This window comes from Monodelphis domestica, chromosome 8 (genome assembly GCF_027887165.1).
Source record: "Monodelphis domestica isolate mMonDom1 chromosome 8, mMonDom1.pri, whole genome shotgun sequence".
NCBI classification, from domain to species: Eukaryota; Metazoa; Chordata; class Mammalia; order Didelphimorphia; family Didelphidae; genus Monodelphis; species Monodelphis domestica.
Window position 1 is genome coordinate 175,369,747 of NC_077234.1, and position 14,461 is coordinate 175,384,207.

The window sequence follows — 14,461 nt, forward strand, 5'->3', positions numbered from 1 at the left end:
AAGGAGGCACTTGGAAGTCATCAGGTTCAACCTTCTTATTTTTTTAATTTAAATTAATTTATTTGGTCAATTTAGAATCAACCTTTTTAAATTTAAATTAATTTATTTGGCCAATTTAGAATCAACCTTCCTATTTTTAATCCGAGGAAACAGGAATAAAGAGAAATTAAGTGATTTTCCCCAGACTCCCATAGCTTTTAAGTTTCTGAGATAGGATTTAGACCTAGATCTTCCTGATTCCCAGTCCAGCATCCTATCCACAATACCACCCTCTTTCTAGTCCGAACTCTAGGTGGACTTCAGGGTCTAGTGTGATCTAGAATTGTTGTGCTTGAGTCATTTTAGTTGTGTCTGACTCTTTATGATTTGGCGATTTTCTTGGCAGAGATACTGGAGTGGTTTGCCATTTCCTTCTCCAGCTCATTTGACAGATGAAGCAACTGAGGCAAGCATGGTAAAATGACTTTCTCAGAGATAAACAGTGCCAGATTTGAATTCATGAAGATGAGTTTTCCTGATTCTGAGCCGGGTGTTCTATTATCTGGGCCACCTAGCTGCCCTGATGGTCCAGAATACGAATACTTTTTCAAACCTGCAGAAAAACCGACAGTCTCCTAAAACCAGTCTGAAATCTCTATTGCCATTTGTCTAGAAGACCCAGGTCTGGATCAGAATCCTAGAATCCTTAGAAGTCTAAACTTTCACAATCCAGGTTTTCACATTTTTAAACCAACTTGTAGACCTGGAACAAAAGGACCAATGAGGGGAAAAAAAGTGCTAAGCACTGGGGATACAAACACACAGAGGGAGGCAGTCTTTACGCTTCAGGAATTTATAGTCTAATAAAGGCAGACAATACAAATAGGAAAGTGGTGTCCAGAGAAGATAATTTTATTTTTATAGACGTAGATATGGTGAATTGGTCCATAGGCCGGCCAACTTGCATGTTCCTTCTATAGTCAGTGGTGGTGATGGTTTGCTTACGATATCCAACATAAGATGTGAAAAACAGGAAGGAAGAGAATGGGGTAATGCATACGGAAATAGTTGCCGGATGGAAGCCTAGAAGAGAAATAAGGGATAATGTAACGGTCTGGTCCAAGGTCAGCAAGAACAAGAGGGTGAACAAATTGCATCTTTATTTTTTTCAATCCCCGGATTCTCCAACTGCTTACTTGTTCCTTGTGTAAACTAGACGTGAGAGGAGTGGATGTCCAAGTCCCTTCCGTCTACTATGCGTAGGACTCCCCATGGAGGCTGAGCAGAGTGGCTGCATCATGCTACTCCTTTGTTTGTCCAGACGGTTGTATTGGCAATGAGCAAACCCTGGCTACAGGAGGGAGGAAGAAGGGGCGGATTGTCAAATGACCCAGCCTTGCCTTGGGCTCGTCTGGCCAACATGAGGACCAATGGACAATGACGGGATTTTTCATGCCAGGTAACACACATTTGATGTGTGTTCCTTTCTTTCCACGCACAGAATCAGAGTATGAGCGCCTCACTGGAGACAAAACATTTTATGGCTTTTTCCCCATACCGACTGACTTTCCTGACTAAAATAACCAACTAGAGAAAATGGTGAAAACCGGGAGATGAGATAATTGAGGAATCGAGTAAGGATTAAGAATTACCTGGGACTTTGAAAGGCAATTCATTTGACTAAAGTAAACATTGTTGACTTTTGACCTCAAGTCTGCCTTTAGTAGTGCTTCAGCAGAAAGAGAAGATGGAGCTTTTCTGGTTTTCTTTTGGTCTGAATCAATGGATTCAGCTATGATTCAGTGATGTGCTCGTGGGCAGTGAATTTAGAGGGAATAATGGTCATTTTGAGAGGTTTTCTTATTCCATATCCAAACATTTTTGGCAATTAGCAACTGTTTTGCATGAAAGGATCTTGACCAGAAAAGATGTGAAAAGGGAGAATGAGTCTCCCCACTTCAGTTCGCCCTTCCCCCAGAGATGTAGGCTTTTCTGTAGATATTCAACATAGTACAAAAAAAAAAACCCTCATGAGAACTTGAAGCAAGGAAATGCACCATGTCTGTCACCGAGAGAGGAAAAAATGTCATCGGGCCAGGAGCATTGATTAGAACAATAAAAACTTCCTGGTGCCAACAGTCAGAACAAATGTGTGAAAAGCCATGAAGGGACATTACCATACTGCGCCTTTCACAGGAAAATGCCAAATAAGCTGAAGGATCCATGTCAATATTTGTATAAGGAAACATGCCACAGTCTGATTCTAGGACACTTGACAAAAAAAAAAATTTCTTGAGCAACTTTATACAGTATTAACAATAACAACAAAGCATAATACACTAGGAGTTGGGAGCAGCCATTCTCATGGTAATGGAATGTGTTCCAACACTGTTTTTTTCATTGTGAGCCCTCTGTCTCCATCCTTTGCAGCTCAAGTCAATGGGAGGCACAGCTGCTGGCCCCGCATTTTGGGGAGGCTGTGAATCTTTGTGTCAGGCAGCTGTGGAGTTCTCAGGTCCACAATGCACAGCCGGGGCACAGTAAATTAGGAAAGATTATTGTTTCATTTATTGACTATACAATTTATAAACAGCAAGTATATTACTGGTTTCACGTTTTATTTGTTAGGGTCACTTTTAGCAAAAGCCGGCCACACAGACACACATCTAGGGCAGCTGTACCTTCAGCCAGCCCAGTAGGAAGAAAATTGCAAACATTATTGAAATGAAATTGGATGGTTGGTTGCTTTCTAGGAGCACAGCCTCCCACCTGCCTTCTCCAAACCACCCATTTGGGAGAAGCCTTTTTTCCAAGTCCTGCTGGGGTTTTCCTTCACCCTGTTTTCTGATCTGAATATGCCTTTAAAATATAGATTTTACTCCGGGATCCAAATTCAGAGCTGCAATTCTTGGTCTCAGGGTCTTAGTTAAAGGGACTGTAGAAGGGGAAAGCAGATTTTAACTGAAGAGAGAAAAAAGGTTCTTTTATTTTTCTTTAGCAATAACAAAGAGAGAGAGAGAGAGAGAGAGAGAGAGAAGAAAAGGCACCAAGATTTTTTTCTATTTAACACTTTAGTGTATAATGGCATTTGAATAATATCATCATTTTTCTGCCATTTATTCAGATGTGAAGGAACTCAGTGAATAATAATAGCTGCTGTCAAAGATATTTATATTTAAAAGGTCTTTATGTAAAAAAAAAATTGTCAGGACTGATTTTTTTTTCTCCCAGAGAATCCTACTATCTCCTAGCAACCAATATGGCTATCTTTTTGAATAGATGCTGCATTTACAGTGGGTGCATAACCTTTATGTGGAAGCATTTGCAAATTTAACAGTCAGGACTCATATGAATTCAAAGCAAGTTGTTAAACTGATCCAAGAGCCAGACTTGTGATAGAAGTCTCAGGGGGTCTATTCTCCTGGCAAAACCGCACACATGTGATGTGCATAATTCCCCTTCATGTGTTGCTGAGACTTTCACGTGTTCATCAAATAGAGAATGGACCTGCAAATGACCTACTCTTAAAACTTTTTTTGTTAAAAATACATGCTAACTAGAAGAGCCACTGATTTCTCTCTCAACATTACTCTGTGACATGGAAAGCAGATCTCCCAAAAAGGAAATATAAAAGTCTTATCAGGAGCACTCATCTTAAAATTAGTAAGATAAAAATGCTACTGCATAGTGATTATTTGGAATGTATTGATGCCATTTAAAATGTCCTTTAAGCCTTACAACAGGAGGTTTCCAGGCATTTTAAAAACAATGGCTAAGCCTCAGAGCTACAGCCCTCAGAAGAATATTGTAATAATCAGACTACAAATTAACTGTCTAAGACTCTGACAACAGAGTGAAAGGAAAGTGTTTTGAACAGAAACAATTATCTGTAATCCTCAGTTCTCTGAGGCTATGTGCAACTGCTGAATATATATTATCATCAAATATTTCTTAAAATACTCTCTGATATGTCCTGCCTTAGCACATACCTTATTGGGAAAGAAATATGGAGAATGCTACTTAAGCAGGACTAATTCTATATGATGATTTCAATTAATGAACTTCTTTTGTATAAATTCAGTTTTGTTAAAACACATCCAAATATCTACACACAACTTCATAAATTATGCAAATCAGGGTTGCTTGTTGCAGAATTGCAGCTATGTCCCTAAAAAGAAAATAAAACCTATCCTTTATAACTTCTGTTGGTTTAAAGGCAGCTTTAAATTAAGAAGAGTGACCCTAGTTAAATGTGCAAAGTCAGTATCTTATTGCTCAATTTTTTCTCCCATATTTGAGGTCCAGGGCATTCATCCTGCCTTTTTTCCCTTTGTTCCCATTAAAATCAATCATTCGTATTTTTAACTGATGAATTGATTACACTTGAACTGAAATTCACTCACGCCAAAGTGTTGCTTCAATCAGGCATGTTAGTTATAATTATTGATTGAAAGATTTTCCTCTTTACAGCATTTGCTAGCATCAGTAAGTGTAGGGAGGCTAAGGCTACAGGGTGCCCTGAAATCACAGTAGGTCTACTTGTTTGCATAGTCCAGATGGTGAATTTGTTTCAGTAATTTCAATAATTACAATAACATTAATAATAATAATAATAATAGCTAGCATTTATGTAGTACTTTAAGTTTTGCAAAACACTTTACAAATGTTACCTTGAGCATCTAGATGGCTCAATGGCTAGAGCAGCAGGCTTAAATTCAGGAAGACCTGAGTTCAAATATCAACCCACATTTATTATTTCTGTAACTCCAGGCAAGTCACAACCTTTTAAATCTTAGTTTCCCCAATTGTAAAAATGGAAATAAAAATAGCGCTTATCTTCAAGGGTTGTTGTGAACATCAAATGAGAATGTTGATAATACTTTTCCCTTAGCACAGTGCCCACATAGTAGGCACTAGCTATCATCATCATTACCCTCATCATCTCATTTTATCCTCATGACAACCCTGGGAAGTAAGTGCTATGTTTATCTATTATTATTCTCATTATATGTTAGGTGTTAAGTGACTTGCCTACAGTCACAAAACCAGATTTGAACTCAAGTCTTCTTGAATCCACATATAATGCTTCATTGACTACACCACCTCGTTGCAACTTTATAAAGTGGTGGGCAGAGAAGAGTAATGTAAGGAATGGTTTATCATTTGTTACTCCCAGGGAGTTCTCCCTTTCCCCCTGTTAGTTTCTGCAGCTCTTAGTCTTGGCTTTTGTTCGGAGGGAAAGAACTTGTGTCTGTCCTACTTCTGGCTTCTCTCTAGACCTGAATCTACTCTTCTGAAGAGCATGCCTACCTTTTGGCAGGTCCTTCCCCCCACCTTCTTCTCTGTCGCTTTCCCCCTGCCTTTGTGTCCTTGGAAGAGGCCAGTTTCCTTAAAAATGTTTAAATTCACTGCTTATCAACAACAACAACAAAACAGTGTTGGGGAAAATGGAAAATAGTATGACAGAAATTGGGCATAGACCAACATGTAATTTTATATACCAAGATAAAGTCAAAATGGATACATGATTTAGAAATAAACGGTGATGCAAACAAATTAGGGGAACACAAAATAGTGTGTCTATCAGACCTATGGATAAGGGAGGAATTTATGACCAAATAAGACATAGAGAACATTACATGGTATAAAATAGATACTTTTGACTACATTAAGTTAAAAAGGTGTTTTTTTCCCACAAAGAATACCAATGCAACCAAGAAACAAAAAACTAAGAAAAAATGTTATAGCAAGTTTCCAACAAAGTTCTCATTTCTCTCTCTCTCTGTCTCTCTGTCTCTCTGTCTCTCTCTCTGTCTCTCTCTCTGTCTCTCTCTCTCTCTCTCTCTCTCTCTCTCTCTCTCTCTCTCTCTTTCTCTCTCTCTCTCTCTCACATACACACATATAAAACGGAGTCAAATTTATAAGAATACAAGTCATTCCCCAATTGATAAATGGTCAAAGGATATGAATGGGAAGTTCTCAGATGAAGACATTAAAACTATCTTTAGTCATATGAAAAAATACTCCAAATCATTATTAATTAAAGAAATGCAAATTTAAAACAACTCTGAGGTACTACCTCACATCTATCAGATTGGCTAATATGGCAAAAAAGTAAAACAATAAATGTTGGAAGAGATATGGGAAATTGGGACACAAATACAATGCTGGTGGAACTGTGAACTGTTATAACTATTCTGGAGACTAATTTGGAACATGCCCAAAGGGCCATAAAACTACATACCCTTTGACCTAGTAAGGGATGTCCGTCAATTGGGGAATGACTGAACAAGTTGTAATATATGATTATGATGGAATACTATTGTGCCATAAGAAATGATGAACAGGACAATCACAAGAAAAGACTTAAGTGAATTCAGTAGAACCAGGAGAACATTGTACAGGTATCCCTTCCACATCACAACTTTACCCATCACAGTTTCAATGTATTGTGGGTTGGTCTAAGAAATTAAATGAGTATTTTTGGATAGTTTTGCAGAAGTTGCAGATAACTTGTGAAGAGAAGATGACACAGAAAAAGTTTAGAAACTCATTTTTACTTACTATTGACCTATATATAGCCAATGACCAAATAATTAACCAAATTTTATAATAAGATACTGTAAACATCCCATAAAAGAAAAAGAGAAAAATCAGACTTTTCTGGAACTAAGGGAGGGCCTTATTGAATACTGAAGGAATATCTGTACTTGTAACACAAATAATATATAATGATCAACTGGGAATGATGTAATTATTATCAGCAATGCAAAGATCAATGCAAGACAACTTCAAGGGACTCAAGATGGAAAAGGCTATCTACCACTATAGAAGGAACTAACAGCATCTAAATATACATTAAAGTATATAATTTTTTGTTTTATTTCCTTCATGAGTTTTTATTCTTGTATATGTCTTTTTTCACAACATGATGAACATGGAAACATGTATTGCATGACAGAATACATAAAACCTGTATCATATTATTGTTGTCTCAGGATGGGGACAGAGGAGTGAGGAAGGAAGAGAACAGATCACACACAAGATGTCATAAAACTATTATCAAAAATTGTACCTACATATAATTGGGGAAAAAGTATAACAAAAATATTTCAGGTTACTTTAATTTTCTAAATCTGGTTGTGGCAAAGTAAAGGAGAAAGTAAAATAAATAAACTGGAAATGTGATGGATCAATTATTTTACTCTCCTGGCTACTTCACAGAATCAGACACTCAGAGCTAGAAATGTCCTCAGAGATCATCTACTCCAACCTATACCTGAAGATGATTCCCTTCTACAGGATCCTTGAGGAATGGTCATTCAGCCTCTGCTGGAGAACCTCCAGAAATAGGGAACTTATCTCCAAGGAGGATAGATTGGGAACTTCTCTCCATTAAAAAAATTATAATAAAACCCTTACTTTCTATTCTAGAATCAAGAGGGTATTGATTCCAAGGCAGAAGAGCAGGAAGGCAATGGGGGTTAAGTGACTTGCCCACAGTCACACTGATGGAAAGTATCTGGAGCCAGATTTCGACACAGGTCCTTCTGTTTCTAGGTCTGGCTCTCAATCCACTGTGTCACTTTGCTGCCTCCCTTATTTCCATTTTTGACACTTCTATTTATTAGAAAGTTTTTCTCTTTTGTTATTTCTTTATCTCTTCATCCTGTATAAGTCTTAGCTATATTTTCCTATAAACTGTTATGGAGGAGCTGCTCAATATACTAGAAACTTTCATTTTCTTTGAGTTACCAATATGCCATTTGGGACATATCCTTGGTAATTTATTTTCTACCACTTCCAATGAGAAGCTTGTTGGTAATATGGTGCTGCTACTTCTGCCCACCATTTATCTTTTCACTGCCCTTTCAGTGGCTTGTACGTTTAATTCTTCTGAGATCAGGGGTCAGTAAACTATATAGTCCATGGGCCAAATATGGTCTACTGTCTATATTTGTAGGGTTTTTAAATTTTAAAGTAAGTTTTATTGTATTCTCATTTTTATCTCACAGGCAGGGTTGGATTTGGCTTGCAGGTTGTTGTTTGCCAACCCCTGTTCTAAGGTCATGGTATTCTATGATTTACATTTATATAGAATTACCAGGTGAATGTTGATGTTCAAAAATGGGCTTGTAAGAGCAAGTAGTTGGGAGCATTCAGTGCACAGGACAGTCTCCAAATGATACCTAATGAGCTCTATTTCTACTACTTAATTTTTGCTTAGCTACTTTTCAGTCTATACTTTCTAGTTGGATGGATACATAGATGCATATATACATACATACTCATTTTCATGTGTGTATCTTGTCTATTTTAATGGAATACCCAATTCAGTTGCAAGTCATGACCTTGAAAAAGTACATTTTCATGTACTTTATTTTTCAAATGTGGGTATTTAGATCATTCTTTTTGAGAGTAGAGTAGGATTCACTGATTAAGTTTTTAGTCTCACTCAAGATGCAAAACTAGTGTATTTGGAAAACTTCATCATCAATAGGAAATACATTTTTATTTGTACTTTCATAGTACCTGAGACATAGTGGATACTTAATTACTTTGCTGATTTGAATTGAGTATGATCTTAAATAGGAAATCCTTTATGATATATTTAAGATAATGGCAAATGCTTTAGGTAAACACATCCTTCTATATTTTACTTAATACTTTATGTTAATATAAAATCATAAAATTATTTTTATTTGATATTGCATTAAATGATTTTAATATTTTATTATATTATTATATTATATATTAATATATTATGTGATACGTTAATATATTATATTATTAATAATAATATATAAATAATAATTAATATTAATATTAAATGATTTTAATTTTAATAGAGACACTTTGTCTAACAGGTCTTAAAGACTGCATTTTATTCTTTTATGTCAAACACGTTAAAAAACTTATCAAGGAACAATAAACAAAGTGAATGCTTATTTTTTTATACTTTTCATTTACTTATGTGACCATAAAGAAATTCTCTCATAGACAAATTTCTGCAAAAACTTGCTTTTCCATTTGTGAAAGTATTTATTAAAATATTTTGATTTTGATTTCTGTATCAAGCATTTACATAATGATGTAGAGATAAAATGTTAACATGTAGCGTGGTGGTGGTCAATTCTTTTTTCTTCTTAGTAAAAGTTTTACTGTGACCTTTCATTCTTTTTTAGGGGAGGATCTTGAGAAGCAATTCCTGTGTACATATTTAATTATGTCATATCTAACACTGTTTTCTTTTATATTGTTTTTCAGTTACACCTACTCTTCCCCAATTCACATTCCTGAGTGCTATTATTATTATTACCTCACATACTGGATACTGGGGGAATAGAATTCAAATACAGTGCTTCTGTTCTCATTGTCAATGAGAATAGTTCACTATAAAACTCCTCAGATCTATTTTTTTTTTCACATATGTTGTATTCCTTATAGTTTCATCTTCAAATTCACCTGAGGTAATTTGGTTTTTAGCATCATCAATCTTGAACTAGAAGTCTTTCCCTCAGAAGTTATTTTGTTGATTCCCCTCATTTTTTAGTTGAACTGAAGCCCAGGGAGATTAAACCATTTGTGTGAGGGTACCCAAGTAGTGGTAGTTGTTTGTCTTTTGTTTTCAGAGAGGACCGATGACATCACAGGTTGATGTGTTAACTTGAGCTTGAATTGGATTTGAGTGAGGCAGAGTTGCATCAAGTAATCAGCCTCCCTCTCTCTTCCAGAGTCATCAAAGCCCAGTGACAAGATAAAAGTCAGGACAGCAGGTGATGGTCCAGGATGCAATGGGTGACTTTGGCATCTTCCATATTTGACCAAGTTCTACAGTGACCTTTATGCTACTGGAACAAATTGTTCTCATCTACCTGTTTCGATGGAAGAAGTCTTCACAAGCTCATTGAAGGGTTTGAGGTCTGGTGGTTATCCTCAACATGGTTTAGACCTGACATGGTTTCACTAGAGTGTGCCCACCAAACTTATTATAGCTTCTTGGAGCTACAGGTGAAAGTTAGGGGGAAAATGTGTAGAAACAGCCCTGAAAAGGACTTGGCAAGCTCTTACTTTCCTGAACACCTCATTCATCCCATACACAAGTATTCAGCGTGCGAGGGAGGATTTGAACCAAGACACTCTCATCCCAGAGTGTTCTTTTTACAGTACTAAACTGCCTCCGACTAGGGTGATCTGATGTTATATTTTCTAATGCCGTATTTTCTACTGAATTTTTTCTTGTTCCTTTGTAGGCTAGTATGGACAGTCTTTGGTGATTCTTTTTCATGTTTTGAAAATGAGAATGTTCCCTAAACCTGTTATTTTTGACTGGCAAATCTTTCAGCTTGGCAAGAAGAATAAGTGGTGGCTGAGACAGTTTGGGGCTTTTTCATACTCCTCGAAGTGTCAACTAACTGTATAGCAGTGGTTCCATTTCTCTAAGAAATATTAGTAAAGTTGATGTTTTTAGTGTGTTCAAGACTGATTGAATCTACTGTAATTGCAAAGTGTTTTGCAATTTAACTTGGTATTTGACCTTTGCTCTAACCAGTCCATCTGTGTGCAGATAGACAAACAAGGAGGGAAGGAATAAGTGTTTGTCTAATTCCTAATATGTGCTAGGTACTGTGCTAAGCACTTCATTTTTTTTTCAACATCATTTTATTTGGTCATTTTGTGCTAAGCACTTTAAAAAAAATTCTGAGATCATTGCTAAAACTATCATGAGTTGTTTAAAATCCAAGTCAAATACAATTTCATTCTTGAAAGCTTTTGTTATGTGCCACATCCAACACTTCTTACTCCTTTTTATTTACGATGTGCAAATATGAATAATAATTTGGGCCTTTTTATTTCTTGATCTGAAACTATATTTCCCAACATTGTTTTCTTCATTTCCATTGTGCTCACTTTTTCACTGAGGTCACTGAGTGTAATTTTATTTTGATTTAGAGTAGAGGCTCTTGTCCTAGAATTTCTACACTTTATTTTTTGCAACAAAAGTTAGTCTGAAACTTGAAATTATTTCGATTGTGGCCCACTTGTTGATGGCTTTCAATAGGGTGAGATAGCTAAATATTTTATGAAATGATTTTTAAAAATGTTCTTTGTACCTAAAATGATACCCACTCTGCCGTTTCCTTTACTTGCTTCTATGCTTTGTCGTTTGATTTAACAAAAAATTTCATTGTGTTTTCTGGTATCATTTAAGGTGAGAATGTCAATACATACAGGATTTAAATCCTTCAGTAAAACATTATCTCGTTAAGCATTGAACAAAGATTTCACAAACAATGGAAAGGAACTAAGAACTGTGGGATTCTGGTCACCCTCTGCCTCTTTTTTACTCCTCTGCTACCATTGCTGTAGGAGCAAAAGAGGGTCCACAGCACAGAGGGATATTTTACATGTCTGTCTGCTTCATGGATTGCCATCATCTCTCTCCTGCCTCAACATTATTACCTTTCAGGCACCATTTTGGTAATTTTGGTAAGCCCTTATCTTCCATCTTGGAGTCAATACTGTGTATTGGCTCCAAGGCAGAAGAGTGGTAAGGGCTAGGCAATGGGGGTCAAGTGACTTGCCCAGGGTCACACAGCTGGGAAGTGTCTGAGGCCAGATTTGAACCTAGGACCTCCCGTCTCTAGGCCTGACTCTCAATCCACTGAGCTACCCAGCTGCCCCCCCCCCCCCCTTTTAAACCCTTACCTTACGTCTTGGAGTCAATACTGTATATTGATTCCAAGGCAGAAGAATGGTAAGGGCTAGGCAATGGGGGTCAAGTGACTTGCCCAGGGTCACACAGCTGGGAAGTGTCTGAGGCCAGATTTGAACCCAAGACCTCCCATCTCATGGTCTGGCTCTCAACCACTGAGCCACCCAGCTGCCCTCTGTTAACAAGTATTTTGAACTGAGCTTTTCAGGTCTTTGGATAATAGACTCATGCCACAGTCTGCTGTTGGGCCCAAATGAAACACCATTCTGGCAAGGTACAAACTTCTGGATCTTCAAGTATTGCCTCGGAGAATCCAGGGTCACCTCCAGTCTATTATGAGGCATGAGAGGAGGATTTTAGAGGAGGGGAAAAATATAATGAAAAAGAAAAATGTTTTGAAACCTGTCTTAGAAATTGATATTGATCTGCCCTTGGAGCCTCTCTGCAATTCTTAAGTAGGGCACTAAAATAGACATCCTATCCGAAGCTCTCATGAGCATCACAGTGTTTGGCCGGGTCCACACTACAATGAAACAATTGGTCGATTCAAACAACCAGTCAATTCAGTTAAAAAGAAAGCAACCACCAGGTTATTTGATGTCATATAAAAGCCACCCTCGTCCCCCTCTTAAACCTTTGAAATGTCCACTTATCTACGGGCTGTGTAAGTATCAGGTAGAATGGCTTTGATGGGAGAAAAGAGACATATTTGTGCTCATACACGCATACAGCATGCATATAAAAATGAAGCAATTCTGTCTTTTAAAGGCACTTTAATCTGTCCTGTTTACTCCCCGAGATAGAACACATATGGACAACAGATAGACTTTTACCTCCCACCCAGACTATAATGAGACGTGATCGAGTCACTCAAACATTTAGAAGAGTCGATATATGTTACTATATTTAATCTGCCTTTTATCCCAAGCACAGATTTACAAAAGACAAAAGTGCCTTTTTAAAAATAGGATTTGTTCTCATCCTATGTAGGAAATAGATTCAGGGTCCTTGCTTTATACTAGAAGAGGGAAAAAAAAAAGAATGTCCCTTACATCATCTTCTTCCGCCTGGAAATCTTTCCTTCATTAATGTATGTGCACAGGGGAAAGCCAGATGTAATAATATAAGGTATTCAGGAGAGTGGCCACTTAAAGCACACTTCAAGAATGCTTAGTTCGCCTTCCTCTTGCTCCCCCCAGAGAGACAAGTGAGCTGCTTCACACCCCCAGCTGTGCTCTCTAGTTCTGCCCAGAAATCTCCATTTCAAATAATAGGAAAGGCGGGGGCTGGGGAAGGGGAGATGGAAATAGAGAAGGATAATTTTTAAAAATTCCTATTCAAACCAATGACAATTAAACGGAATATTAATTAAACTTTGGCGACAACTTCACTTATTGTTTCTACCTTGTCCTATTTTAACAGCTCCGCGGGGAGACAATAAAGCAAAATGACAAATAGTTCCTTTGTTAAGTTTCAGTGCTCTCTTTTGATCCTCATTCATCCTCTTCTGTCAGGTTACCGATCCCAGACCAAAATTTGCCACCAATTGATAGGCCCTGAACACATACATTTTTCATTTATAAGTAACTGGCAGTTTATCTGGAAATCACGAAGCTATTTCTAAGAACTTTCTTTTAGGTGTTTTTCCTGGGGTTTTACTAGGAATGGGAATGTGGATGGGTGAGAAAAGGAACGATCAGCTCCTCTGGGATGCAAAAATATAGATTTTTCGGTTACTTTTGTATGTGACAGGTTTTTCTTTTACTCTTTTTAGCATCCATTACAATTTCATTTTTAGTTCAGAGACAAGGAACTTTCTTTAGCTTCATGTTGACAGCTCTCAGCCAGCTTCTTAAAATTCAGGCAGCTTTGGGGGCACTTTTTGTGTAGTCTTTTATCTTGGCTTTCAATAATTCTGAGGTTTATTTTTTGAAAGAAGTAATGAGATATTGTGAAGGAACTTTTTGGAATGGTGGCGCTTTCGGATTCCTCACCATCTTCAGAAATATTTGAAAGGTACTTAGTTTCCTTAATTTGCATGATGATGTAGAGATAAAATGTTATCATAGAGAATCATAGATTGAGAACTCAGACTTAGAGGTCATCCAACCACTGAATTTTACAGATGCGGAAACAGACTTGGAGAGGTTAAAAAGCATGAATTTCTATTTTGTTCTGAAAAAAAAAAAAGCTCCTGAAATTAGGATCCCACAAATTCCTTTGGTGGCCATTATTCTCAGGAAAATCTTCCTTATGTCTGTCTCATGCTTTGAATTCTGTCAATTTCAAATATGGGAGATATTATGATATAGTAGAAAGAATGCCAGATTTGGCATCAGTGGACCCAGATTCAATTTTTATGACCTTGGGGAAATGATTTGGCCTCACTGGGTCTCAATTTCCTCATCTGCAAAATTACAGCAGTATGGTTTCTGATGGTCATCCTGGTCCTAGATCTATAATCCTACTTAATGGATATAGAAATGATATCTTAAATGATGTTCATATTTGCACTGTAATTTATACTCTATAAACTGCTTTTCTCACAACCATACTGTGAGGCTGATGGTATATTTATTATTTTAATTTATAGACATGGAAGCTGAGTCATGGACCAGTTAAGGTACTTATCCAAGATTATATGGTTCAAATTGGAGTCAGATCTCATGCCTGTTGACCTGAGTGCAGTCTTCTTTCCTCTATGTTGTCTTTGAACTTGAATTTGAAATGGTTGACTTGAAGCTTCCACTCTCTTTTTCTGCTTTC

The 14,461-nt window shown here is 37.1% G+C and overlaps 1 long non-coding RNA gene across 1 annotated transcript in view; it reads right to left on the reverse strand.

Annotated features, from left to right (window-relative positions):
- Positions 1–870: 870 nt before the first annotated feature.
- The window catches only part of LOC103095766 (uncharacterized), a 30,184-nt gene continuing 16,593 nt past the window's right edge, over positions 871–14,461 (reverse strand). The window contains exon 3 of the long non-coding RNA XR_008914278.1: positions 871–1,062. This is a non-coding gene — a long non-coding RNA (uncharacterized LOC103095766). The remainder of the gene's footprint in view (positions 1,063–14,461) is intronic.